The sequence below is a fragment of the Stegodyphus dumicola genome, chromosome 6, assembly GCF_044657685.1.
Source record: "Stegodyphus dumicola isolate Sdum_Otavi_A_Nest chromosome 6, ASM4465768v1".
Taxonomy (NCBI): domain Eukaryota; kingdom Metazoa; phylum Arthropoda; class Arachnida; order Araneae; family Eresidae; genus Stegodyphus; species Stegodyphus dumicola.
Window position 1 is genome coordinate 35,006,701 of NC_140773.1, and position 26,141 is coordinate 35,032,841.

Sequence of the window (26,141 nt, forward strand, 5' to 3'; positions counted from 1 at the left end):
ACAAATTTAAATCTCACTTAAATATACGCTAGCGACATTTGCATTATGGCAGGAAAACGCAAAGAGGGAAGGGAAAGTATAGATTCGTTATATAAAATAAATGCTTAATTACCCTAAATACTTTTAAAAGTTGTTAATTCTTTAACTAAATGAAGACCTCAAATAGAGGGCATGTAGTTTTAATATTCTGAAGCTATGACTTACAAAAGGTATTTATTATTTTATGCAAGTGTAATATTTTTTAATACTTTTTTCTGTGAGTTAGTGAACGCAGCACAAATTTTGAAAAGTTTTCATTAAAAAGAGGTTTGAAAAGATATTTTTTACATATTATTTTATAAAGTATACTCTGCCTGTTTGAAGCATGCCTTCGTGGTGTAACAGTACAGCACACTCGGGGCGGGAGGTCCAGGTTCGAGTCCCGGGTAGGGCATTCCTCATTTTTCACTAATACAAAAATAATTTCACTAATACTCATTTAAAATAATCTAATGACTCTACAATGCCGCTCTAACTAGAAGGAAAGGTAGTGTGTGATGATTCTTCAACACCAGGATTTGGCTACTGGGTTCCCTAATCCCCATTCGCTCTTTAAATGGGGGAGTATATAAGGTACTTTCTCCCTCCTTTATGCATGCGTTCGTGGTGTAACGGTTAGCAAACTCAGCGAGTATTCGAGAAGTCCAGATTCGAGTCCTGACATGGGCATTGCTCATTTTTCACATCTCCAAAATCAAAATAACCTAATTACTCTACAGTCTCTACATTGTTAAAAAATGACGAATCTGCGTAATAAGACCTGAGTGCGTGGAAACCAATTGCCCACTTCTTTAATTAATTGAAGTAATAATGCCTTTAGCGGGCAGTAGGAATAACTTCTAGATTAAAAATTACTTCAGGAGAATAAGTACTCATAAAGCAACCAAGGAAAAATTTTGCAACCGGGGGAAGAATAATTTTTGTCTTCGCTCCAAGGAGTAAAAAAACATTAATATCCAGCTTCCTTTATCAAGCTTATTCTTGTTCGTTCTTTTCTCTTGCAATGACTAACTGTTGGTTTCGTCTATCAGTTTTTCAGTAATGCTTGTTAACATGAACAGTAAAGATCCAAGTGGAGACACCGATTCAGAGGCCGAGTTCTCTATCAAGAAGAGATAGAAAACAGGGAAGATTCGCGATGTTATGAAAGCTTTATGAGCAATCACAAGTGGGTTGGCCTGACTGTAAATGCAAGCAACGATTTTCAATGTTTTCTATTTACCTTTTTTTTATTTTTGATAGTTAAAAACAACGAATTTTCAACTTTTTTATTGAATCTCGAGATTGTAATAGCCCAATTCTTTATCTTGCCGATATTATTGCTATTTTGCCTGTGATGCATCGACGTTCTCATTTTGAAAATACGTGAGCTTCACACAGTGCGTCTTACTCTTAACAAGTACATTGTTTCCTAGGCAGGCAATGTAATGATGTATAATTTTGCAAAAACACCTTTGCTTCATTACACGGCATTACAAAATACAGGCTTAAAAATAACAGAAGATTTTACCGTTGACAGAAAAGCACCTGTAACCTGCAGAAGAAAACATCCAAATCGAAAGCATGCTGTTCTTTAGGAAAGTATTTCTAAAATAACCGAGTTTATCAGTTCTCTGAAGTGAAGAAAGTATCATTATTCCTTAAAAAGGGCAAGAAAATATACTTGCCGTAAGAGTTAAACATGCCAGAATTACACGATATGTACAAAATGAACAATCGAGTGAAATCTTGGAAATTCAGAAATATGTTTTATTCTAACTTTAGCACTGGACTAGGAAAGAACACTTTCTTTGGAATACATTAAAAGCAGAAAGTGATGTACTTAAGAAAAAGAAAAAGTGTCTCAAACATGAAGTATAAAAGACAGAAAAAACTTCATCTGAGGAAGAGCCGATTACGAGAGTGGAAAATATTTGTGTTTTCAATTTTAACAGAAGAAACTGGTGAAAAAAAAAATTATCACTTAAAGAGAAAGGAAATTCCTTTTCCTTCTATTCGGAATATACATATTAGTATTTACAATACAAATTTCATTAAATAAAGTTTGGCAATTTATTGTGATTATTTTAGGATTTTATTACAGTAGTTTTTTTACCATTGAAGTTACACAAACCCAAAATTCCTTTTTCACAGAAACCCACCAGCGGCCGAGCGGTAAAAGCGCTGAACACTGGAAGTTCGGTCCGAAGTTTGAATCCCGCGAACGGGCTGGCTGCATGGGCGTTTTCGAGGTTTTCCCCATGTGAAACGTGTATACGAGCCGGGTTTCCTTAGAAAGTCTTCCACGAAGGCATCCCTCCCTTCAGGCAGATAGCCCTCGTAGGCTTTGTCATAATTGAATAATCCAATCCAATCCTTTTTCACAAAATCTATAAAACAAGCGATTTGAAAGTAATGTGTTACCACTGACCGATACAAAATACTTTTATGTTTTTTTCCAAAGTACGTTGCCATTAGGCAGAGCGTAAAACACGTATATTTCAAATTTAAAAAAATAATAATAAAACTTTGTTTCGTTTTATTACTCGTTGATTCAAAATAGTTTTATTTCGAAGTATCACTCTGTTGCCATTAGGCAGAGCGTAAAACACGTATATTTCAAATTAAAAAAAATAATAATAAAACTTTGTTTTGTTTTATTACTCGTTGATTCAAAATAGTTTTATTTCGAAGTATCACTCTGTTGCCATTCGGCAATGCGTAATATGTATAATTTATTTTTTTTAAACTTAATTTTTTGCTTCTAATTCACAGAGTGGCATAATTCTGTTGATAATCATGATCATTCTTTTGATTTTCTCGCATTGCGAAGCCTGATGAATTTTCGCACTCGAAAATTTACGTTTTTTGCCTATAAAGTGTAGAAATCGTAATTTTATGGCACTTTAAATTGTGCTTCTTCACAAAATAACCTGCTGCATTTTATTTCTGCTTAATTGCAAGCATTTATCAAATTTGTTTAGAATTTATTTCTCAAAAGAAAGTAAGTCTAACGGAAAGTAGCGTTCCTTATATTGTGAATTGGCAATTCTTGTCATGTCTTGTAAAAGGTAAATGGTAAAGTATTGTAATATAATCTAAAGGTCGAAATGTTTTGCGTAGATTTCGCTGAAGATATTGTTAATGTGAACAGTCATAAAATTTTTAAATGACCTTTTTGCGCTTAACATTTTCTCTAAATTTATTGTTTTTAAAAATTTCAGAAAAGAGTTCGGACTTCTCTAAAAATTTCTATTATATAATTTAAACAGTTGCTGTCTGTTTTCTGTTTGACAGAAGATTCAAACATAAATATAAGATTCAGATATATACGAGGGCCATCCAGGAAGTAGATTACGTTTCCGTCTGTGTCCGCTAGGGGCGGGGCTAGCGCGGTCATCTTGGGGTCAGAGCGTTGCGCAGCTCAGTCTGCATCTAGCCGTGCTAGTGAGAGGTTCGTGCTGTGCTCCGTTCAGATACTGTGACGGTTTGAAATGTCTGCGTTAATTGAAAATCCCGCGAGCTGCGAGGTGCGCTCAGTAATAAGGTTTCTGACTGCAAAAAACTGTAAACCGATAGAAATCTATCGGCAGCTTCGTGAAGTGTATGGGGACAACATTATCACTGAAGGTGGAGTGCGTCAGTGGGTCATAAGATTTCAAAATGGCCGAACCAATGTTCACGACGAAGATCGAAGTGGGAGACCCAGCATAGTGACCGCCGAACTTCTCGAAAAAGTCGATGCTAAAGTCCGTGAAAATCAAAATTTCACAATAACGGAACTTTCTTTGAGTTTTCCACAAATTTCGCGAAGTTTGTTGCACGAAATCATCAGCGAAAAGCTTGGTTACCACAAGTTTTGTGCAAGATGGATTCCAAAAATCTTGACAGAGGACCACAAAAATCAGTGAATGGCTGCAGCGTTGAACTTTTTGGACGCTTACCATAAGGATGGTGACTCTTTACTCGATCGCATCGTTACTGGTGACGAAACATGGGTGAAACATGTGAACTGTGAAACGAAATTGCAATCAATGCAGTGGGGGCACACAAGTTCTCCCCAAAAACCCAAGAAATGCATGCAAACAATGTCGGCAAGGAAGATGATGGCGACTGTTTTTTGGGACAGAAAAGGTGTAATTTTGGTGGACTTCCTGGAAAGAGGCACTACAATAAACTCTCAAAGGTATTGCCAAACTCTCCAAAAACTCAGAAGAGCAATTCAAAACAAGCGCAGAGGAATGTTGAGCTCTAAGATCTTGTTGATTCACGACAACGCCCGGCCCCACACGGCAAATGTCACTCGTAAAGTTCTTGAATCTTTTAAGTGGGAGTTGTTTCCTCATCCGCCGTACAGTCCCGACCTGGCACCGAGCGACTTCCACCTATTCCCAGCAATGAAGAAGTGGCTGGCTATGCAGCGTTTTGATGACGACGCACAGCTGCAAGAAGAGGTAACGAAGTGGTTGAAGGCGCAGGCGGCCGAATTTTTCGACGAAGGAATTTCCAAGCTCGTACATCGCTACGATAAATGCCTTAATTTGTATGGTGACTATGTAGAAAAGTAGTATTTGAGTGTGGCTTTCATCTGTATATAATAAAATTTGTTTCCTATACTTTGTTTATTTTTTTATTCCAAAACGTAATCTACTTTCTGGATAGCCCTCGTATGTATAACAGAAATCAACATCGAAAAACTCTAACATGGAAAACCTGTTTTTGATAGTAGCACTGCTTTGGGTTTCAGCAATCCAGAAGTTGCCTATCTTCTGTTTTCGAGCTCTTAGAATGTTGATTGGGTAATAATAATTAAGAATGAGATATTTAAATAAGAGGCATTTCGTAAAAGATTCGAGATTCGAATACACGAAACTTCGCAGGAGTGTCTTTTTGCCCCTTCCAATTTTTCAAATCCTAATCCAAAATACTGTTACATATTTTGACCTTAGGAAAATAAAAAGGTCGTGATCGTTGCAAACTGAAGCATTCGATCACTAATATCCCTTCTTGGTTGTTCTGAATTCCCCTCTTTTAACTCCCTGAAGATAAGTTAAGTTTCAGTTCCCTTTTTTTTGTATAAAGTACAGGATGTAATATTATTTTGATAATGCGCAGAGTTTCTTTTTACATTCTTTTCCTGTCTTTTTAGTTCGATTGCTCGGTTCTAAGGGAAAACCACATGAGATCACGAGCCTTTTAGAATCTTTGAAATTAAGTGTTCAAAAATTGCAGTTATTAATCAAGTGTTCATAATTTTTGTCATCTCTTACGATAGTAAGTTAATCATATTTGGTTACAATTATGCAAATATAGGAACGCTTCCCTTCTGTATTGTTGCAGCAAATTTTCCTTATAGATTTTTATAAAGAATTCTGCTACTAATCTTACGCAAGATACCTCGAAGCAAAATGATAAATATTATAATTTTTTGCATTCTTCATAATTAGCTTTGTTAATTATATCATTCATAGAAGAAAACACATATTTAAGAGCATATGGCACTGCTCACTGTATAGGTAGTTCCATGTTTTGAACCACGAATTTAATTTTCAAATTATATTTTTTGTTTGGTTTATGTATTTGGAATTATGTTTCCTGTGGCAAGCAGTTTTTTTCTCTTTATTCATGAGTGATATTATTTAAGCAATTTTTCCCTTTTATTCCGAAGGTTATTATTTATTGTCCCTTTAGGTACCTTAATTTCAAAATTTTTACTCCATTTATGTCTTGAAAAATAGGAATATTTTTCTCGCAAAGTATAAAAACGTTGCTTTCTATCCAAAGTTAATTAACAATAGCCGTTTTGAGATTATAAAAATTTTGGCTGTAGCAGTAATAAATTATCTCTCAATTTAAAAGCGGTTGCCAGTAAAAATGATTTAGGCTTCATTAATTTAATTTTTTCTTTCATGATCAGAATCTTTCAGACACATGCAAACATCTCTGTACATTAATTCCATTATTATATTCTTCTGTATCTTAGATAATTTAAAAGCATTAAACATTTTCGTTCATCATTTAATGCAATGAGTTGTTGTTATTCCAAACGGTAAGGCACTTGCAATTTAATAAATTCGTCGGAGATTGTCAATACGGTCAGTCAATCAGCTGTCTTATCTACAAGAACATTGTCCAAGGTCCATCACAGTGGGTGATCGAAATACACCCGTGAAAACAGGGACACGCTGTCCTAGTTTTAATAAAAAACATATTAGAAGGGAAGCGACAGATCCGAGGGTTTCCTACCTTTCTGTCTCTATCACAATACCTCTCGACAGGATATTTTGCTAGCCGGTCTTTTAAGTGCCCTCATGCTGCACAGATATTAAACAGCTACACAATTCCAATCCTTCTTCAGGATTTGAAACTGGGCGGAACAATAGGTCAGCTAGCGTTGTTGTTATACTAATTACAGCGACACCCTTGAAACCACGGCTTTAAAGCACAAAGTGTTAATAATTGGCAGTTCTTACGAATCGAGAATCTTAAAACTTTCCGTTTTTCCTAACAGAGTAAATTGCAGATACTTACTCTTTGTGAATTCTTCAAGCATACACTGTTTTCTAATTTCTGAAGTTGAATGTAAACATATGCATCTTGTTAAAGATGAGTAATTCGAACCATCGAATCCTGGAACGGAATTTCATGGATGAATTAGGATTTTTGAATTTTTCAATCCTAATCTAAAAACGCATTCAAAATTTTAACTCACAGTTTATAAAAGATAGTTTTATTGACGCTCAACAGAAGCTCCGATTAAGAAGAGAACCGAATTGTTGCAATTTCAGTAAACTAGAACTGCCAATACCACCTTGTGGGACGGCTCAGAGTGACTCACTCTTAATTTTCTACGGAGAATTCAATGGTCAACTCATCCTGAATTGAATCATTCAGCGCAACTAGAACGCTAAAGCATAAGAAATTTTTATTTGCATGCATCCTTCATCTCTTTTTGCCAGCAGCTGGGCAAAATTATGACACCTGCTAAAAAGCAGATAGATATGGCCGTTCGCTGTGATTTGCTCCCAGAAAATGCCAGCGAGTGGGCAAAAAAATAAGAGCTGTATATTTATATATATATGCGTTAGATTTATCTTGAAATAATCTTCATGTCTTTGAATTTACTTTGGATTTTAAATTTAATGATTTTATATAGGGGCAATTCGGTAAAACTTCAAATAAAACTAGCTTACCGAGGATTTACGGATACTTGTTTCCTTTAAAACTTTATTGAAGATATAAGAGTACATAACACAAAAATAATTTTTTTATTTAACATTTATCAGGTACTACAAGAAATATATGAACATAATATTTATTCGGAAAGGACAATACCAAAAAATTGAGAAATGTTTTCAGTTAAATACATACTTAAATATTTCGATTAAGACATTCTTTTTAAAAGTTAGGCATAAAAGAATATAATATGTCCTAGCTGAAAATCGAATTTTTTAGCAAAATCAACTATGCCTTGAGAAAAGGCTTTCAACCGTTGCACTTATTTGTGTGACAGTCATTTGCAAATCATACTCGTATATTACTCAAATGTAATTTTATTATTTCATTTCTTCTGAAATAATCCGCTATCTCTTCCGAAAATTTGATTAATTTTATGTTTATTTGATTAGTTTTTAATCAGAATGTATTCCTCGTGAGATAAAATAGTCAATAAGCATTAAAGGCTTTCCTTTGGTAATAGCATAGCACTAGCTCTCAATGGGATTATGCCTAAAAGTATTCGCTTGTTTTTTTCTTTCTCTCTTAATGTGTGTGTGTATGTGTATTTCAGGAGTCTCCATTTCGTTTCTATATATCCATTCAATTAATTCTGCGGCTTTCTTATTAACTGTAGTTTTACGTATTTATTAAAGATTCCGTTATCTTCTACATTCCAATTTTTGAGATAAAGATCAAAAAGATAAAACCAAATGTTAGAATAAGTAGTTCATTTATCTTTTACTCCATGCTTCAAGACACTCTTAACTACGTTATGTAAAACTGGGCTTTTATTTGTTACTTTGTCAAGTATATATTTCATTACAACATGAGCGATGTATAAATTAACGTGTTCACAAAGCAAAGTACTTCATTACCAGAGTTTATCGGTTGTAATGCTTCATGGCCAATAAAATGCATATCAAATTTTCAATTTATGAGAATTTAGCACATTGACGGCGGAATTAAAATACGCATACGTATAGTATTAATATGTTATTTACCCAATTAACAGCAAATCGATGCCTATTTTCTATTTTACTAAGTTTTTGGCATCATTTTAAGATTTATCTATATAAAAAATAGGCATTAAAAGGTGAAATAGGCATTATAAAAGGTGAAATCATGTGGAAAACAGTTTAGTATTTGGCTTTACATGTTTAGGCAACCAAGACGAGCCACAAAAATTGCATGTTGAATAGGAAAAGTTGTTTCTTAATGCTGATGATGCTCGTTGCAATGACCACTCATTAAAGCAAATGACACAATAAAACGGCCTATGCAAAAAAAAAAAAAAAAAAAAAAAAAAAAAAGGTCCACTACTGAAAATGCTTCATTAAAATTAACTTTGTTATTTGCTGCTGTCTGTTTTACAGCGTTTCTTTCCGCACGTTTTCTTTAGTGTGAAAACGTTCATTATAACTAGCGTGAACTATAGTAACTGAACAGCTACGATATTAAAAGACATTTGAAGAGTCTAACTAATCATATTTACCCAATAAAACTCTTGAATACTTTCATCTCAAACAAGGGAAATACAAAAAAAAAAAAAAAAAATCTTAAGAGAATGTTTTTCAAAATACATGCATCCTGCCAGCATAGCATGTTTTTAATGTTTACAAGCCAGGTGAAACTTATTGCAATTGCTTCGAACTCTAAAGTAGGTTTTATGAGAACATTAATTGTTTTAATTGTTTTTAAAGTAGAGGCTATAAGGCTTTCAAAATATATAAACTTTTCATAATTTAACTGGCCTTCTCAAACGGAAACATAAAAGTATGTTCATGGAAATTGATGTAAATAAACATGACATTTCAATAACCTACAAAATAATTACCAAGTACTTTTCCTCTTGCTAAAAACAGCCAATATATCTTCTGCATCAACAAAAATATCACTTTTTCACTCGGCACTTACTCGTTCTTGGCTCATTCTGTTTCTCATGTAGGATTTTAGTAATCGATGAGAAGATAAAGTTCCTTCATTTTAAGCAATAGATACAGAAAGGGTTACTAAGATTTTTAGTGTTTCTCTTGAAAACGTTTCACTATTACACACATGCAGAGCTTCCATAGGAGATTTGTTTAGTATTTCAATGTACAGCAAACTCTATGGGAGCCATAACCTTCATATCCTCCTTCCAGCGCTACACCACTGCTAAGGTATTATGAAACAGGGACTCGGGCTCTTATGTGTTTTGTGAACACAAATCATCCACATTTTCTTTAGCATACGTAGAAAAATGCACGGTGATACGTGCAGCCTTCTAAATACAGTTTTGTAGTTTAAATTTAAAATATTTTTTTATTATGCCGAACACAATCACTGTAATTAGTGACAACAATGCGATTGAATCATTCGCGAAACAAAAGCAGTAGGTGTAAAAAAAAAAAAAAAAATTAGAAGAATTTAAGTACCCAGTCACTGTACTCAAAAGTAACAACTGATCTAAAGATGATCTAAATTTAAAGAAATAAACACCCAGAACGTGTTAAATGGCTTTGAACAAATTGAAATAAGCTGCTGGATTTGGACAATTTTGTCCAGTGAAGATACGTAGCAAACTTCAGATAGCAGATTATAGAATGGAATATATTGTTACGAAATGCAAAGGCGCGGTAAGATAGGTTCCCCGCAAAGCAGTTTTAGGGTTGCCATAAAATGGCAAGGGGAGGTAGGGTTGCCACATTTAGCGAGAAATCGCCCGTTTGGCGACATTTGGTGACAAAATTTTCGATATACCATGGACGGTTGTAGAACCTTCTCGAACGATTTCTTACCGGTTTAGCCCAGAATGTTATATAAACCCTATATAAGCCTATAAAGTTATATAAACTTATAAAGCTATATAAATCTTGCTGGTCAGCAGTCAGGGAGTGAGTGTGTCTCGTCTAGCGAGTCAATCCCTGCGAAGGCGATCTAGTTGACAACCGGCCTGCGAGTGCCAAGTGGGTCGTCGAGTGCACCAAAAGAATCTCGTAGAGTATCGCGGTTAGTGCATCGTCGAGAGAGCGTGTTGAGCTCCAGAAACGACTAAACCGAGAGTCAGGACCTGTGCTCTGTGTGTCGTCGAGTGCATCGCGAGTTGTAGCGTGGAGAGTCTCGAGAGTACGTGGAGTTCCGAGAACGACCGATCAGAGTTGGGAGCTGTACTCTGGTGCTTTGCTTTGAAGCTGTCTTCACCGTTGTCGCTGATTGTTCCAGCGTATTTATTGTAGATCTTCGACGACTGTAAAAGTGTTTTGTAGCTGTCCTGACAATACTGACTAATAAAGTGTGTTTCGATACTTCATCAAGTGTCGTCGTTATTCACTCCAAATCTACAAACCCCGTACGAACGTGAAAGAAGAAAATAACGTAACCACTGGTGTCAGAAGAATAGAAAAACGTAACAATATTTTACGTATTTACCTAAAATACATTGCACTCTACAATCATCTATCTTATGTATACATATGATGTTAAAAGTTACCTTATTCTGAAAAAGATACATTTATTTACTTACAAATAGAATATGCAAAAAAGGATGTCATTCTATCATACCAACGCAACATTTTCTTTACAGTTACCTCTCGTGGCAAGTCCTTTGGATAGAAATTACTGGTTGAACGTATATTTCCTGATTCAGAATATTTTCAGCGAGAGAAAAGTATTTAAATCTTTCTAAGCTAAGAACTCATGAGCACCACAGATGGCTCATTCAGTCATGCCTCAAGGGAAAGAAAAAAAAAATTAATGAACAGGTTACTCGTATATAGACAGCAACTTTCTCTGCTATTTTAATTAAAATCATTGCATTTCAGACGCAATGGGAGAAAGCAATTAAAAACATTGCAGAATAGGGTTTGTGTCTCCGTATGGCATTCCTGAGTTTTGCTCCAAAATTTCAGAGCGTTTTCGAAATTGCCTGTTGATACCCCAAAAGAGATGAACGGTGAATTCACTTCTTTTGGGAAATGCCTGTTGTAATGGTATTAGAAATTGAGGAACGTTTTCAATTCTGGAGACAAAGTATGCACACTTACTCCCTTACCCGTGGACGAAAATGGGTAGGAGTTAGAGATTTTGGTTTTATGTGTGTGAAATTTTCATTATTTAAAATCCAGAGGTAATATACGAGACGGTTTTGAGGTAGAAAGGATTTCTCAGATGGAGAGGACCTGCTCTCCCCGGGAAATTCTTGCTGAAGTAGGCTATCGAGTAATGGTCCAGAAGCCAAAGAAGGGACATCTGAACGTTCGGTTTATTGACACATAAAAATTTCTCTAGATCTTACTTAGTTGAATGCGAGGATCAGGAAGGTGGAGAAATGAATAGACATGAAAATAACTGAATACATATTATATTGGTATTTATATCTAAGAATTTATTTCTAAGAATATACAAATTAGCAATGAGCCGACGGCCCATAACACAGAACATAGGATTTAAAATACTGAAATTGTGTTCGTAAATGTGTTTTGAGCCAGTGAAAGGAAACTTGGGCTGTTGCATGTTTGAATAGGTACGCAATACCTATTCAAACATGAATATAACACTATTGAAATAGTGCTATAGGCGAAGATGATAGCCCTGGCAATCTGTAAAATGCTATCCGAGTTACACATGAGGAAAGGCAAAGAAAACGCTCAAATTTCATTAAATCTTTTAGGGCATTTGGAATTTGGTCGTTACGCATTAGGAGATTATTTTTTGCGGCTAAGCGTGGTAGCTGACAAGGAAATAAATAATTCTGAATGATGGTTTGAAGTGCTATTTCATTTTATTGATTCTTAAATACGAAAATGAAACTGATATGTAATATAAAGAGCTGAATATGAATGCACGGAATCTTAATATATGAAAATTCTCTTCAGCCATTCGCTTCTTGTTATTGATGCAAAATTTAAGGTAATTGATAAAAAAGCTCGTTAAAAATTATTTCAAGCAGTTGCTGTAGCAAAATGTTCAGTTTCTTAAGTTGTTATAGCTTTTTTATAACTAAAATCTTTCTCAAAATGACTGTAGCGATTTTTAAAGAAAATTATTATTCTCTAACTAGCATGCCATGAAATCTTAAGAAACCATACCTACATCCGGACATTTCAAAAAGCAATAAAGCGAAAAACACGCTTTTTAAATTTATAGCAATAACGTTTTTTCCGATTTGGTGATATCTTTACCACCATTTGTGTCGCCTTGGATCAATAAACACACACACATATAAAGGATACGTGAATAGTATACCATAATACATGAATTAAATAAATAATCTTTAAATGCTGTGGAATAAATTTAAAGTGCATATGTTCTGATTACAGTTAGGTAGAAAATGCTTAAACGTACAAGAATACAATAACGAAGTGTGTTACACTATTAAGAAATATTTATATTTTTTTATACCTAAGACTGTTTGCAACAAAAAACTAGCATTCTTGTTGCTGCTATAAATAAACCAGCACAATCGAGTGAAAAGACTGCAATCTCTCTTTTGAGAAACACATAAATCTTTTATCGTTATCTTCGGATGGTCTGAGTAGCAGGCTATCTGAAGTGCGAGGTGATTATCCCTGAACCATCTTAGGTTATAGGATCTCCATCAAGCCAAGTATCTGAGGAGCGAGATGTTGAATATGTAGTATTTTAAACAAAATTTATAGGGAAGAAAAAGGTTTATTTTTTGTATATGCAGAAGAAGCTCACCAGAACGTGAAGGTAAGCCTAATGCAACAGATAAAAAAGATTGATTTAATTCGGACTGCAGTATTTTTTAATCTGACGCGTTTTTGCTACTTTTTTTTTTTTTTAGATTTTAAAGTAAAGGTATTTTATCTTTATTTCTAAAGAATCGTAAAATTGTGCACTTGAATAATGAAAGTAAAATATTGTAAAAGCTTTGAAATCAAGCATTCTGTGTGATTGAAAAGAATAATTTAATCTTATGTATGGATAACACAAACATGAATCAAAAATAGTTTTCCGTGCACATATATCTTAAATAAACTAAACAGAATCTATAAAGATTCTATTATTGTTCGTGGTTCGCTGAAACATAGATTAATGAGAATTACGTAATTTTTTTTTTTTTTACCTAAAAATAAGGTGTACTGTTGCCATTTCATAAAATTGAATTTTCATTACATAAATAAAAACGAAAGATAATTATGCCCTTGCTGACTGTAATTTGGTTTTCAAATTTAGTTCATTACACTGTTCAAAAGAAAACTTTCTGCAATTGAAAAGTTTCAGATGGTTATTTTGCCCTCTCAAACCGCAAATTATGTAAGTGCAATTAATGGCTTGAAATTCTCTTCTGTAACTTATTTTTTAAAAATTCAGATAATATGTTTTGCAGACTTGCAACATCTAATTTACTATTTTAATATAAATGGACTTAAGAATTATGTTAATAAAACATCCTCATTTAAAGAAATTAAAATTTTGCCAGATCGGCATACTTTCTTGTAGTCGTGAAAACGATTTATCCTAAAGAAACAACCAAAAAAAAAAAAAAATAATAATAATAATAATAATAAATAACACCTATTTTCAAATAATAAAAATGTTTAAAATTCGTTGCTTCTTAACTTGGTCATTTCGTTTTAGACCAAAGGAACATTAGCTTAGAAGGGCTATTAGCCTGAAAATCGGATTTTGCGTCGAATCATTGTAAAAGGCTGAACCACTTTTCAAATTGTTGCCGCCAAATAGTATCACCATGTATTGTTTAAAAACTAAAGAGATAATGAAAAGTCAGTACGCATGCTCCTCGCACTGTGGAGAGTTTTTTCAATCCAAGTTTTATATGCGACGGAGATGAGTTTCATAAACTCGGTTTTTCTCTTGTTGGAAGATAAGGTTGCCACATTTGGCGAGAAATCGCCCATTTGGCAGCATTTGGCGACAAAATTGGCGATATGCCATGGACTGGTGGAGAACCATCTGGAACGAATTCTTACCGGTTTAGCCCAGAATGTTCTCGAACACAAGCCGAAAGCTATATAAAACCTGCTGTTCTGCAGTCAGTTAGTATCGAGAGTGAGTGTGCTTCATCGAGAGGGCGAGTGTGTGAGCCTCGTCTAAAGTGCAAGGTAGTTAGTATCGAGTTGGTGTCTCGTTTAGCGAGTCAATCCTTGCGGAGTCGATCGAGTTGACAGCCGGACAGCGAGTGCCGAGTGGGTCGTCGAATTCACCGAAGGAGTCTCTTAGTATATCGCGGTTATTGCCTCGTCAAAAGAGCGTCTTGAGCTCCGGAAACGACTGAATCGAAGAGTCGTGAGCCGTGCTCTGTGTGTCATCGAGTGCATCGCGAGTTGTAGCGTGGAGAGTCTCGAGAGTACGTGGAGTTCCGAGAACGACCGAGCAGAGTCGGGAGCTGTACTCTGGTACTTTGCAGTGAAGCTCTCTCCACCGTTACTGCCAGACAGTATGAAGGCTGTGCCGCTGAACGTGTTAGCTTGTTTATAGCAGTTCGACGACTGTAAAAGTGATTTTGGAGCTATCTGATTAATACTGGTAAATAAAAGTGTGTTTCGATACTTCATCAAGTGTCGTCGTTATTTATTCCAAATCTACGAACCCCCTACGAACGTGAAAAAGAATGTAATGTAACAACTGGTGTCAGAAGCTGAGAAAAAAGCAGCAATATATTGTTTTTATCCTGGAAATTCTACCGTAATAAGCAGTTGGACGTATTAACCAATGAGTGTAATGAGTGGCGGGTACTGCATTTTCAGTTTTGCTGGATTCCTGTAATGACTTTTCTCCAAAAACCCGTTTCCCAATAACTTTTTCCTTTGATCTTGTGTGTTGGTAATCATTTCAGGACCGAATGATTCGTTATTTAAAACATAATCTTTTTACGAAATATCGATAGTAAATATTTTTCTAGAGTCTGATTGATTTATAAATGTAAATTTCAATTACAAATATATAATATATCATTTATTTCATATCGTATTCTCCGAAAATTGTCATGATTTTTAACATCTAAACTACTAGTGTACTTTCCTTTTCTACCTAAGCAAAGAGTTCTGATATTCAAAGGTCCAGACATGACTGATACTTAAAATGTAAAAAAAATCCAGCGCTGAAACTGACTCTTAATGTTTCAGGAGGGAAAATGTCAGTGCGAACTATTAAAAAAAAACTTACATTGACTTTTAAAAGAAAAACTGACTATGACTGAATTGGAAGTGAAATTACTCGTAATTAGAAAACTGTAAAGAAATCATTAATTTTTTCCCACTTATTAATAAAATTAGCAATTTACAATGTTTATCAAATCATTGAAATTTCAGTGTTACTTTTATTGCATGAACATTAAACTGTTAGAACTTGTCGCCCCAACAGTAGAAGCGAAGAAACGTTTTATAAGTATCAGCTCTTACATGAAGCGAATGTGGGCAAATGCATAAAAAGAGCATAGGTTGTTGTTGTGACTTATCTCACTTGTCTGATAGTAACATCAGAATATGCCCACGAAATTCATCGTGGCAGGGAGTTCAAGATTGCGCTTGTCGTTGGTAACAGCCTTGAGCACCTTACCGGTGACAGTGCGACTTAACTCAGTTCTGCCCCCCAATCTGATGGAAACCACCCCGAGGTGACGGGTCCGAAGTTCTCCCGCTCTTCTTCCCCTACTGCCAACATCTGGAGAAGTCTTTCGGCTCGCCGCAGATTTAGAGTGCCTCTTGCCGCTGAGATACTATACATTTAAAAACGCCCATGCCTTCTCTGGGTTTCGAACCTACAAACACCCATACCTTTTTTGGGTTTCGAACCTGAGCCCTTCGAAATGGCACTCAGCATTGCTAATCACTATTCCGGTTTGGCAGCAGAGCATGTGTAAATTTACCTATCGTCCAGAGAACAGATTTTACTGCCGATAATGTATTTACCTATGCTCCAGATACCTATTATCAGAGAATAGCGTAGGCAAATTTATGTTAAAGTGTTGCTTTAAGAAAATTGTTACTTATACCATTGTTTCTGAAAGAGCAAGGCTGGTAGAACGTGATGTAGATAAAAAAATGTAGTAGTAAAGCTAGCGTAAGAGTTATGCATTGAGATTGACAGGAACGAAAAACCAAAATCTTTAGACTGAAGATAACTGTATAAAGATAAATTTCGTCATATGGACTAGGGATTATGGCAGTCCCTTTTTTATATCTAACTTCTAATTGGACGATAAAAATAAGTCAGTAAAAATTTCCGAGATATTTCCTTAAATGTAATTCCAAAATGCGTAAACACTTGAATACCTTTAGGTCGTAGTACAGAAGGTTTTGCATTATTAATTGTCGAGTTATTTTATTAAATTCAGATTAGTTTAGAAGATAAGATTTTCAATTCGAAAACATGAAAATAGATATCATTGAACTATTGATATATTTAAGAAGTAATAAATTTTTTCTAATATAGAACTTCCTTCCTTCTATTTTTGTTTGAATTGTGCGTACTATTTGTTATTTCATAAGTAGATGTTTTAGAAACATTTCGCATTTTGCTATACATATAAAAATTCCAGGTGAGTATTTCACGAACAAAGTTAGAATTTAAGAGTTTTATGTTTCGGATTATTTTTTATGTTCACTATGTTCTGCACTTCTACTATTTCGTCACCTCAAACAGAATATGAAAAGAAGTTGGTTTAATTAGTAGCGAGCATCTATAGTTTAAAAGAGAAAGTTCGAAATATCCATCTGCAGCACAAATTTGCCTTGGTATTTTCTGCTTCAAGCGCTGCTGCTAAGTATTAAACAGTCTTTTTGACTAAAATGAAATTAATAATCCATGAACAGCTCATCCGATTTGTTAGCCTAAACATGTTTAAATTTGACTATGAAGTGCTCTGAATATTATTGTCTGTTGATTCCACAAGAAGGGGAAGCTACAGATGGAGGACAAAAAAATGCGAACACCTGTGAAAAGATATAACGTATTTCACACCTGCAGTACAGCCGCACCACCTGCAACAGAAGTCTGCCACCTAGTTGAGCGTGAAGAGGAAGGCATCAGTCTCTCAACAGCAGTCACCTGCGTTGCATGCTTCGATCGAACTGTCTGTGAGAAATTGAAATGTCAGACCTGTTCGAGTTCCAAAGAGGAATGATAGTTGGAGCCCGTTTAAGTGGAGCATTGGTTACGGAAATAGAAAACTTTGTGGTGTGCGCAAAAGGTACGGTATCAGCCGTTATGGCGTACACGGAAGAGAATAAGACAACGTCTTCAAAGCACAACAGTGGCCGAAAGTCAAAGCTGGCTAATAGGATACACGGGTTTTGAAGCGCATAGTAGGACGAAAGCACAACCAAGCGTCATCCGAGAAACATCCGAAATGAACAGTAAACTCCAGGACCCCGTTTCAACAAAAACTGTCAAAAGGGAACTTCATGCTGCGAACATTTACGGCAGAGTGGCAATTCGGAAGCCCTTGGTGACAGCAACTAATGCTTTCAAGTAACGCCAATGGTACAGAGATCACAAAGGCTGGTCTCCACAGCAGTGGCAACAGGTGATATGGTCAGATGAATTGTCATTCACCCTATTTCAGACGACCGGACGCATTTATGTCTGGAGAACGCCCAAAGAAGCGTTTTATCCTGACTGCCTCTTGCCGACTGTGAAGCATGGGGGTTTCGCCATTATGGCATGGGGTGCGATATCTTGGCGCAGTTTTTGACCAGTTGTTATTCTGCATGAAAGGATCACATCCAATCAGTATCTAAGCATTATAGGGAATCATGTCCATCCTTTTGTCCAGACTGTATTCTAGGGAGCGACCGATTTTTCAAGAATACAACGACCCTATCCACACTGCTAGGTGTATTTAAGAATGGTTCGAAGAGCATGACGATGCAATTGAACATCTCGCTTGGTCCCCTCAGTCTCCAGACGTGAATATTATTGAACAATTATGGGCATATTTGGAGTCCAAACTTCATTCCCGATTTCCAGCTCCATCCGGACTTTCGGAATCAGAGACTGCTCTGCAGGAAGAATGGCTTAATATTCCTATAAATATTGTCCATGACCTTTATGCATCTATCCCACGTTGCATTCAATCTGTACTTCAGTCAAAGGGTGGTCCAGCCCCCTATTAATAAAGATTTTCCATTATTTCATAGGTGTTCGTATTATTTTGTCCTCCATCTGTATATTTGTTGATCGATTTAGTTTTTTAATTTCAAGCGGTGGTTCAAATAAAAAAAATAGTCATTTTACGTTATTGTATGCACTTATTTAGTGTTCTTGTATTAAAAGGTGAATATGAGAAAGTAATTCGCCTGACAGATGCCTGCCAGATTCGCCTTCAAAATTGTCAGATACTGTGCAGTTTAAACATAATTAAATATAACTTTATAATATACCTACAATTATTCTGAATACATAGTTTTAAATGAAGATCTTAAAAGCCGAATATGCGGATTAATTTATAAAGTAATATAATAATATATTAATAAAACCCTATATTATGAACTATTACTGAACGTTCGGCTTTTTTATCTTGCTCTGATCTTTCAGACCTGGAAAATTGATGATTTTTAAAGATACATTATTCATGATTTAGGAGAGTTATTTGTTGCACTTCTTATGGTGATTACCAAGAACTAACAAATCCTTCACTCTAGGGTAAAAGTATGTCTCGATGTTCTTGCAACACTTCTTCTTTTTAGCCCCCCCTTCTTCTCTGGCATGGCGGCACAGAAAATGAAATCTTCAGCAATGTTTACCCCTTTTTTTGTTTTCTTTTCGCTCAGTCTGTTCTTCTTTGTCCTCCTTCCAGAACTGTTCAATCATGCCGTGTGCAAGAGTAAAAGATTCAGTCAAACAAAAGAGGGAGAAAGGACATAACGAGCTTTTTAGAGAACCGACGGAGCAGGAAGCCTTTTTTTCTTCTCCCCCCCCGACCTAGCTTCGTAATGGAAGCATCAGACTGTAGGGCATTTAATCAACATATAAGGCACGTACGTAGTGAATAATGAAAATGTGGTGAATATAAGGTATAGGAAATGAAAGATATGCTACGAAAGAATTTTCTATATAAAAAGGGATCAGATCAGATATTAAAATCGAAAATGCGATAACATGCAAAAGTTTCTCAATTTCAAAACATTAAATTAAAATAGTAAATCCTTTGTTTTTGCTTTCGTAAAGTACTGAAGTATACCTTTTTTAATAGTTTTAGAAATATATAACGTAGAAAAAAAAATCTTAAATTATTGATTTTTCCTCTTGGGAAAGCATACTGAGTATTAAATTTTGCTCAAAACGTTATTAAACAGAATAGAAGACAATATTTCTTTTTCTTAAACTATAAGGTATTTCTCTCGCCTTCTTAGCATGCCTTCGTAGTGTGGTGGTCTGCACGCTGGGCGCGTATTGTAGAGGTCCGTGGTTCAATTCCCGGCGAAGGTGTTGTTCATTTTTCATTTCTCCTACTTTCAAAAAAATACCTGATGTCTCTAGTGGCACCCGAACTAAAAGGGTGGTGGATGATGATTCTCCACACCCAGGATTTAGCGACTGGGTCCCCTTAAACCCCAGTCGCCCTTTAATCCTTTGACGCGCGGTGGTCGCGCCCTGAAACCACCATTTTCCGAATTTTTTTTCTCCTCTTTTTTCCGAAATTTTTGAGTGAAAATGAATTGATTACTGATCTTTTACGTCTAAATAACACAAAATGACTGTAGAATCATATATGTTTTAGGTATTAATACTTCAGATCGGATGCTTTTTTAAAATTCCTTTTCGATGAGACAAAATAACTTCCTTTTATTAATATAAACAACTTTAAATTTCAAAAGTTAGTCATCGCACATCATGATTTCGACCACTGCGCTACTAGAGCATTGTGTCACAATGCTTACAATCCTCTAGAGGTTCTATAACTCTAGATAAACTATTTCTCCCGCCTTCTTAGCACGACTTCGTAGTGTGGTAGGCTGCACACTGGGCGCGTATTCGAGAGGTCCGTGGTTCGATTTCCGGCGAAGGCGCTGCTCATTTTTCATTTCTCCTGCTTCCAAAAAAAAAAATACTCAATGTCTCTACAAAACTCCTTTTCTGAAAACTCATACAGGAGTGAGACTGCTGAAAGTCGCAGAAAATGAAACAGGAAAAATCAATTGGTTTCTATCATGGATTTTTTTAAATGCTAGCTAGGTACACTAACTTACAACGTAAAAGCAAATGCGGAGGAATGCAATAATTTTCTTAGATTCTTTCCCATTTAAAGTGAAAATAAGAAATTAATATGCTCTGTCTGACATCTCTAAAAGATATATCATTCATGCCTTTGTCTTTAAAATAACAGAAAATAAATTCATTGAAATTTATATTAATATTTCATATAAATAATATTATGTAATCTCTCTTACATAATACCCCCTCAACGTAATCAACGTAAATAACTTATATAAATGCAGTTTATAGTGCAGCAGTATTTTTTAATTTAAAACATATGTAAAAACATAAGATTGATTTGCATATGATGATGTTGTAAAAAGCACGGTATATATACATACATACATATATATATGTATGTATACATATATATTTGTATGTATGTGTTGTTCAGCCAGGACAACAGGAATGAGACAAATTTTGGAATATAAAGTGATACGTATATTTTAGCATCCATCTCACAAGCGTTCCTCCTGTACCTTGAGGAGAAGCCCTATTTATAGATATGCGTGCGTGCGTCATGGTGCACATCCAATCAGCGATAGTAATTGAAATCACGAGTAAAATATCGTAAAATGATATTTTTTACGATTTACTTGTGTCTTTAACTCATAATTTTATTACATTTGGTTTGCTGACAGAATTTTTATAGAGCTAATTTAAAATGCTTCAAAATCTAAGCATACGTAACTAACATTCTCATGTTATTCATTTTAAATCATAATCTGGTAAGAGTATAAGAATTCATTAAAGTACGAATATTTTTAATTTTTGGTTAATACAAACACTATTACGAGTTGGCTACGTGGAAATATTCAGGACTGCCAGTTTCTTAACGTCAGAAAACCTTCTATCACTAATACCTTACATTTAGTTCCGTACAAATGCAAATAAATTGTTCATCAATATTTGAACGCCCTTCAATACGATCTCCGGTTTTGTTTCCAAATTTCTCAGCAGGATTTTTTTCGTATTGGAGTCATACTTTGTGTGTGTGTGCATTGTTATGTCGCGAATTTCAATTATTAATATGTGTTTCAAGTCATTATTATTCTGATATTTTTATTTGAGTATTATTTTATATTTGATTTCTGTTTTGTTTATATGTGTATGCATATTACATTTTTTGATTATAAATGATGAAAAATATTTTTGCGCTCACCTAGATATTTGATTCATTTATCATTTAGTTTAAAGTTTTGGTGAGAATAGCATTTATGTTAATGTGTTGATTTTGCTAATAGCATTTTGAATAATTGTTTGTAGATTTCTAATTCTAATTAATTGATTTAATGTCAGAGAAGTATTTTTGTGTTCGAGAAATAGTATTTATTTTTTTTTAACTTCTTGAAGTGTGTTAATAGATTTTATGGAATTTGTGCCTAATAGAATTGAGTTAAAAGTTTGATTTTTGAACTTATTTTGGAAAAATATGAAATGTTTGTTTCTTAAAGTTAATTTTGGTTAGATTTGTAAAGTTGCGCGGGACCAGTAATAGTTTACTTAGGGATTGATTGAATTTTTTTTTTGGAAGTTAGTTTTCAGCCGGAGTGAAGTTTCTTGTTTAGCTTTTCTGAGTTTGAGTAATTAATTTTCTACCTAGTTGTGAGTCTTGTGAGCATTTATTGCTGTCTGAGAAATGTGTAAAAACAGTAGAATAGTGACTTTTGTGTTTTACAGCAATTGTAAGTTGTAAATTTCATTAAAAAAAAGAATTACTATTTCTCGAACACAAAAATACTGCTGTGACATTAAATCAATTAATTAGAATTAAAAATCTACAAACAATTATTCAAAATGCAATTAGCAAAATCAACACATTAACATAAATGCTATTATCACCAAAACTTTAAACTAAATGAAAAATGGATCAAATATCTAGGTGAGCGCAAAAATATTTTTCATCATTTATAATCAAAAAATGTAATATGCATGCACATATAAACAAAACAGAAATCAAATATAAAATAATACTCAAATAAAAATATTAGAATAATAATGAATTGAAACATATTAATAATTGAAATTCGCGACATAACAGCATCATTATTTTATAACGATTATAAAAAGTTCCCAAATATAAGGCTAGGAATCGGAGGAAAGTATAAATTGTTAGATTTTATACTTTTTGCATAACTGCTTTCTTGAAATATAAAAATTTAAAACCATGAATATTTGCTTCATTTAAAATATTTTTGCATCTAGAAATATATGTCTACGACCAACGGTTGGGAATATAAATCCAGGATTTATATCCAGTTTGGTCACGGTGTATTCATATATGTCTTAAACGTATAGACGAATAACATTATGCAAATTTATCTCCGTTATATATTTATCTTGAAGCCGATGAATCAGTTTATTGATATAGACATAATTAAAATGCGTCCAGTAGGAAGACAAAATATGGGCCAAGTTTTAACTCGAAAGTAGCTTCAAAGAAATTAGCACTACGGTTTGCCAGAAATTCTAAAGGGAAAAGAAAACTGCAAAACATGAAATTTTAGTTATGTTATGACATTTATGTTTAAATTTATATTAAATTAGAAATTAGGCATTTGAAGAATTTTGGGGTACGTCGCAAGTCGCAGAAACCCGAAGTTAAGTTACATCAAGAGGAGAGATTGTTTTCAGCTTGTTAAGTATCTTTTCCTCCACCTTTCATTTATAGCTCAGGAGCAGACTTTTAAGCATTTTTACAATTTTGTTTTCTTTTAAATATCATCTTTCTGAAAATTCCACGTGATTATTTTTATCGTTTCTGCTGGATTAGGCTGGATTAGGTTATTTGATTAAGGCGAAACAGCCCGAAATCTATTTGCTTATGGAAAATGATGCGTTCGTGAAGCTCTGTTTAAGGGACACTGCCTCGTATCAACGTTACGTATGAGGAAAACCATGAAAACTATCCTATTGGTAGGGATAACCACGAACTAATAGTGTTTACTGCTCCGCCGCTGGAGAGCTTTATCCTTTTTGAAAAAAAAAAAAAAAAAAAAAAAAAAAAAAGAATATCATTTGTAAGGCAGAAAGGTCAAAAATATTTAGGCACAGATAAAATAGAAGACATGCATGCAAAAATGAATTGGGGTAAAAGAAGTAAAAGTAAGAATGCGTGATATCACGGACAGGATCAAATAAAAAATTTCAAAATTTCCTGAAGTGTCCATCACTTCAAAAATAGGAGTAAAAGGTAGTACCAGAAAAGGAAGTAAAGGTGGCGAGAAGTAATACTATGGAACAGCGTTTTTAGAAGCAATACTTCTCAGATAGCATAACTGGCTAGAGGCAGGTCCAAATTGAAGACAATGAGTCTTAACAACGTCACGTATGGTGGTCAAACGAAAGACAGCAATTGCTCTAACTTTGGAATGGTCTGGTTGGTATTAATTTGAGAAGCTCACACCTTGCTCGAAGTTTTCCCTTGAGATGTTTTACGGTTATTCAGAAATCTCTGAGGTGCAATGGAAGAATCTCTCGTTAATACTGCTGGATACACTTGTTAGGATAGTGTATGCACTATCTTGCAGAAGCATTGTCGGCCCCATTACTAGAAAAATGAATAATGAATCTATTTTGAATTAAATAAAATATAAGAATTGTTTTTGAGATATATTTCGTGCTTCTTATAACCTTTCTACAAACAAAAGAACTTATTTTTCTTGGGCATCTGTAAGCCTGACTTATTGTAGTCTGTTAAATGAAAAACAATTTTTGTGTCATTTAAACGGTTTTAACTCATACATAATATTTTCCAGATTTATGCATTTAATCTACATATTAAGGCCTAATTTAATTTATCAATCTATAGTACTTAGGGACTATTTTATTCAGCAGTATAACTTAAGCTCCCGGCAATATTCATTGTAAGTATATTGCAACTAAAATTCTGAAATTAAAATTATGTACTATGCAAACAATTTAACAGTTGTTGAAAGAAGTACACAGACGCGAATAACTAATAAAAATACTTGCACCGATAATACATTACGCAGTGAACAAGATGTTCGGGGAAGTTTAGATAATTTCCTTTATCTGAATGAGAGAAACAATTCCATAGCGGAGGAAAACACATAATGATGTAAGCCTCATGAGGCTGCGCTTTCTAAATAAACATTGCAATTACTAAACATACTACGTCCTCAAACTCCCCAGTGAGGAAGAAGGAAAATACTGATTGCAACATCAGGGGAGTCTTTAAATTTCTAAGCATATTAGAGTTGACCTAATAAAATGCCTTAATTTAGGAAAGTATGAACTAACTCAGTCCGTGCATATCTCACGGAAAGTAAAAGATAAACGAGAAACAAATGAAGTAACGATTAGGCATTTTATTCTACACAGCGTTCCATAATTTTTTATTTTCCTTCCCCTCCACTGATGTTTCTACATTTAATAAATTTGTTTACTTTTGTACACTTGAATGCGCTAGTAAAATAATTATATTTGCATCTGTCGTTCAAAATATATCTGCTGGATTTTGAACAGATGCTACAAATATGATTATATCAGATGTGCGGATCGTCGGAAATAGCAGCTTTATAGCATAAAGGATAACAATATAGGAAGTGCTTATTTGTATGATATATGCGTAAATATAAATATAGTACATATTGTTACGAATTTTGTACATAGGTAGATAATTTTAAATTAAATTTAAAACAAATTCCTCGAAACATCTAGTTACAGCCACTACATTCATTAAAAATCGAACTTTGTACAGTTAATGTGTGATTTTGCTTCTGAAAACATGTTTATATTTGTAAAATTATAAATGAGAATAATAGAAAAGTAACAGAAACGAATACCTTAAATAAATTATTTCTTTTTCAAAACTTTTGTTCATATTCTTTGTCTAATTCTTATCCTTAGGTTATTTATATGCAATTATCTGTATCATGATTTTATTGTATGTTCTATAGTACAGAGAAAATGCAAGAGGGTCGATGAAGAAAAAAAAACTTTCTTTTGATGAGTATCGATGCAAGAAAAAGGTGGGAATCTCTCAACTGATGAAATACAATATAGTAACTTTTCATTATCTGGTTACTTGTCAAGAAGTAATGTTTCTGAAATCTGACAACATTAGCAAAAAAGCAAAAAGAATATAGTTATTTTATCTTTTTCTATTATATTGCAAAACTTCGAAGACCCTTTCTGAAATAAATCATTTTTTTCAATGTGTGTGTTTGTGTTTTTGCTTAGATTTTATTTCATAGTGTACGAAAATAAATGTCATAGAAATACCAAAAATAGATAAAGGATTCGTCTTACATTCAACACTAAACAGAGTGAAGGTGTCCTGTTAGTTGCCACATCCACTCCACCTTTTGCTTTGGAAGAAAAGTTGAGTTATATTCATGTGTCAGAAATATCTGACTACACTTCTGTGCTTGACAAAAGGGGATAAAATAAAACCTAACTGGCAACAAGACAGAGACCTTTTTAAAAGCTTTGTTCGAAACAGCGAATTTTTGTGACATTTGTAGACAGAACCATGCTGTTAAATAAATAACTTTAACTATTGGCATGTAAAAAATTGTGATTAAATTAATAATTGAAAAAAAAAATAAATAAGCGTCATTTAAAAATTTAGTAAGATGTTTTAGTTTGAATATTTTTATATGTCTTGAAACTTTAATTTTATTTGCTAAATTAAAATTGACGTTATTGTATTCTAAATTGAGAGTGTTTGTTTTCACATCGAAATAAAATTTACAGACTTCAAGTGCATAGGAATA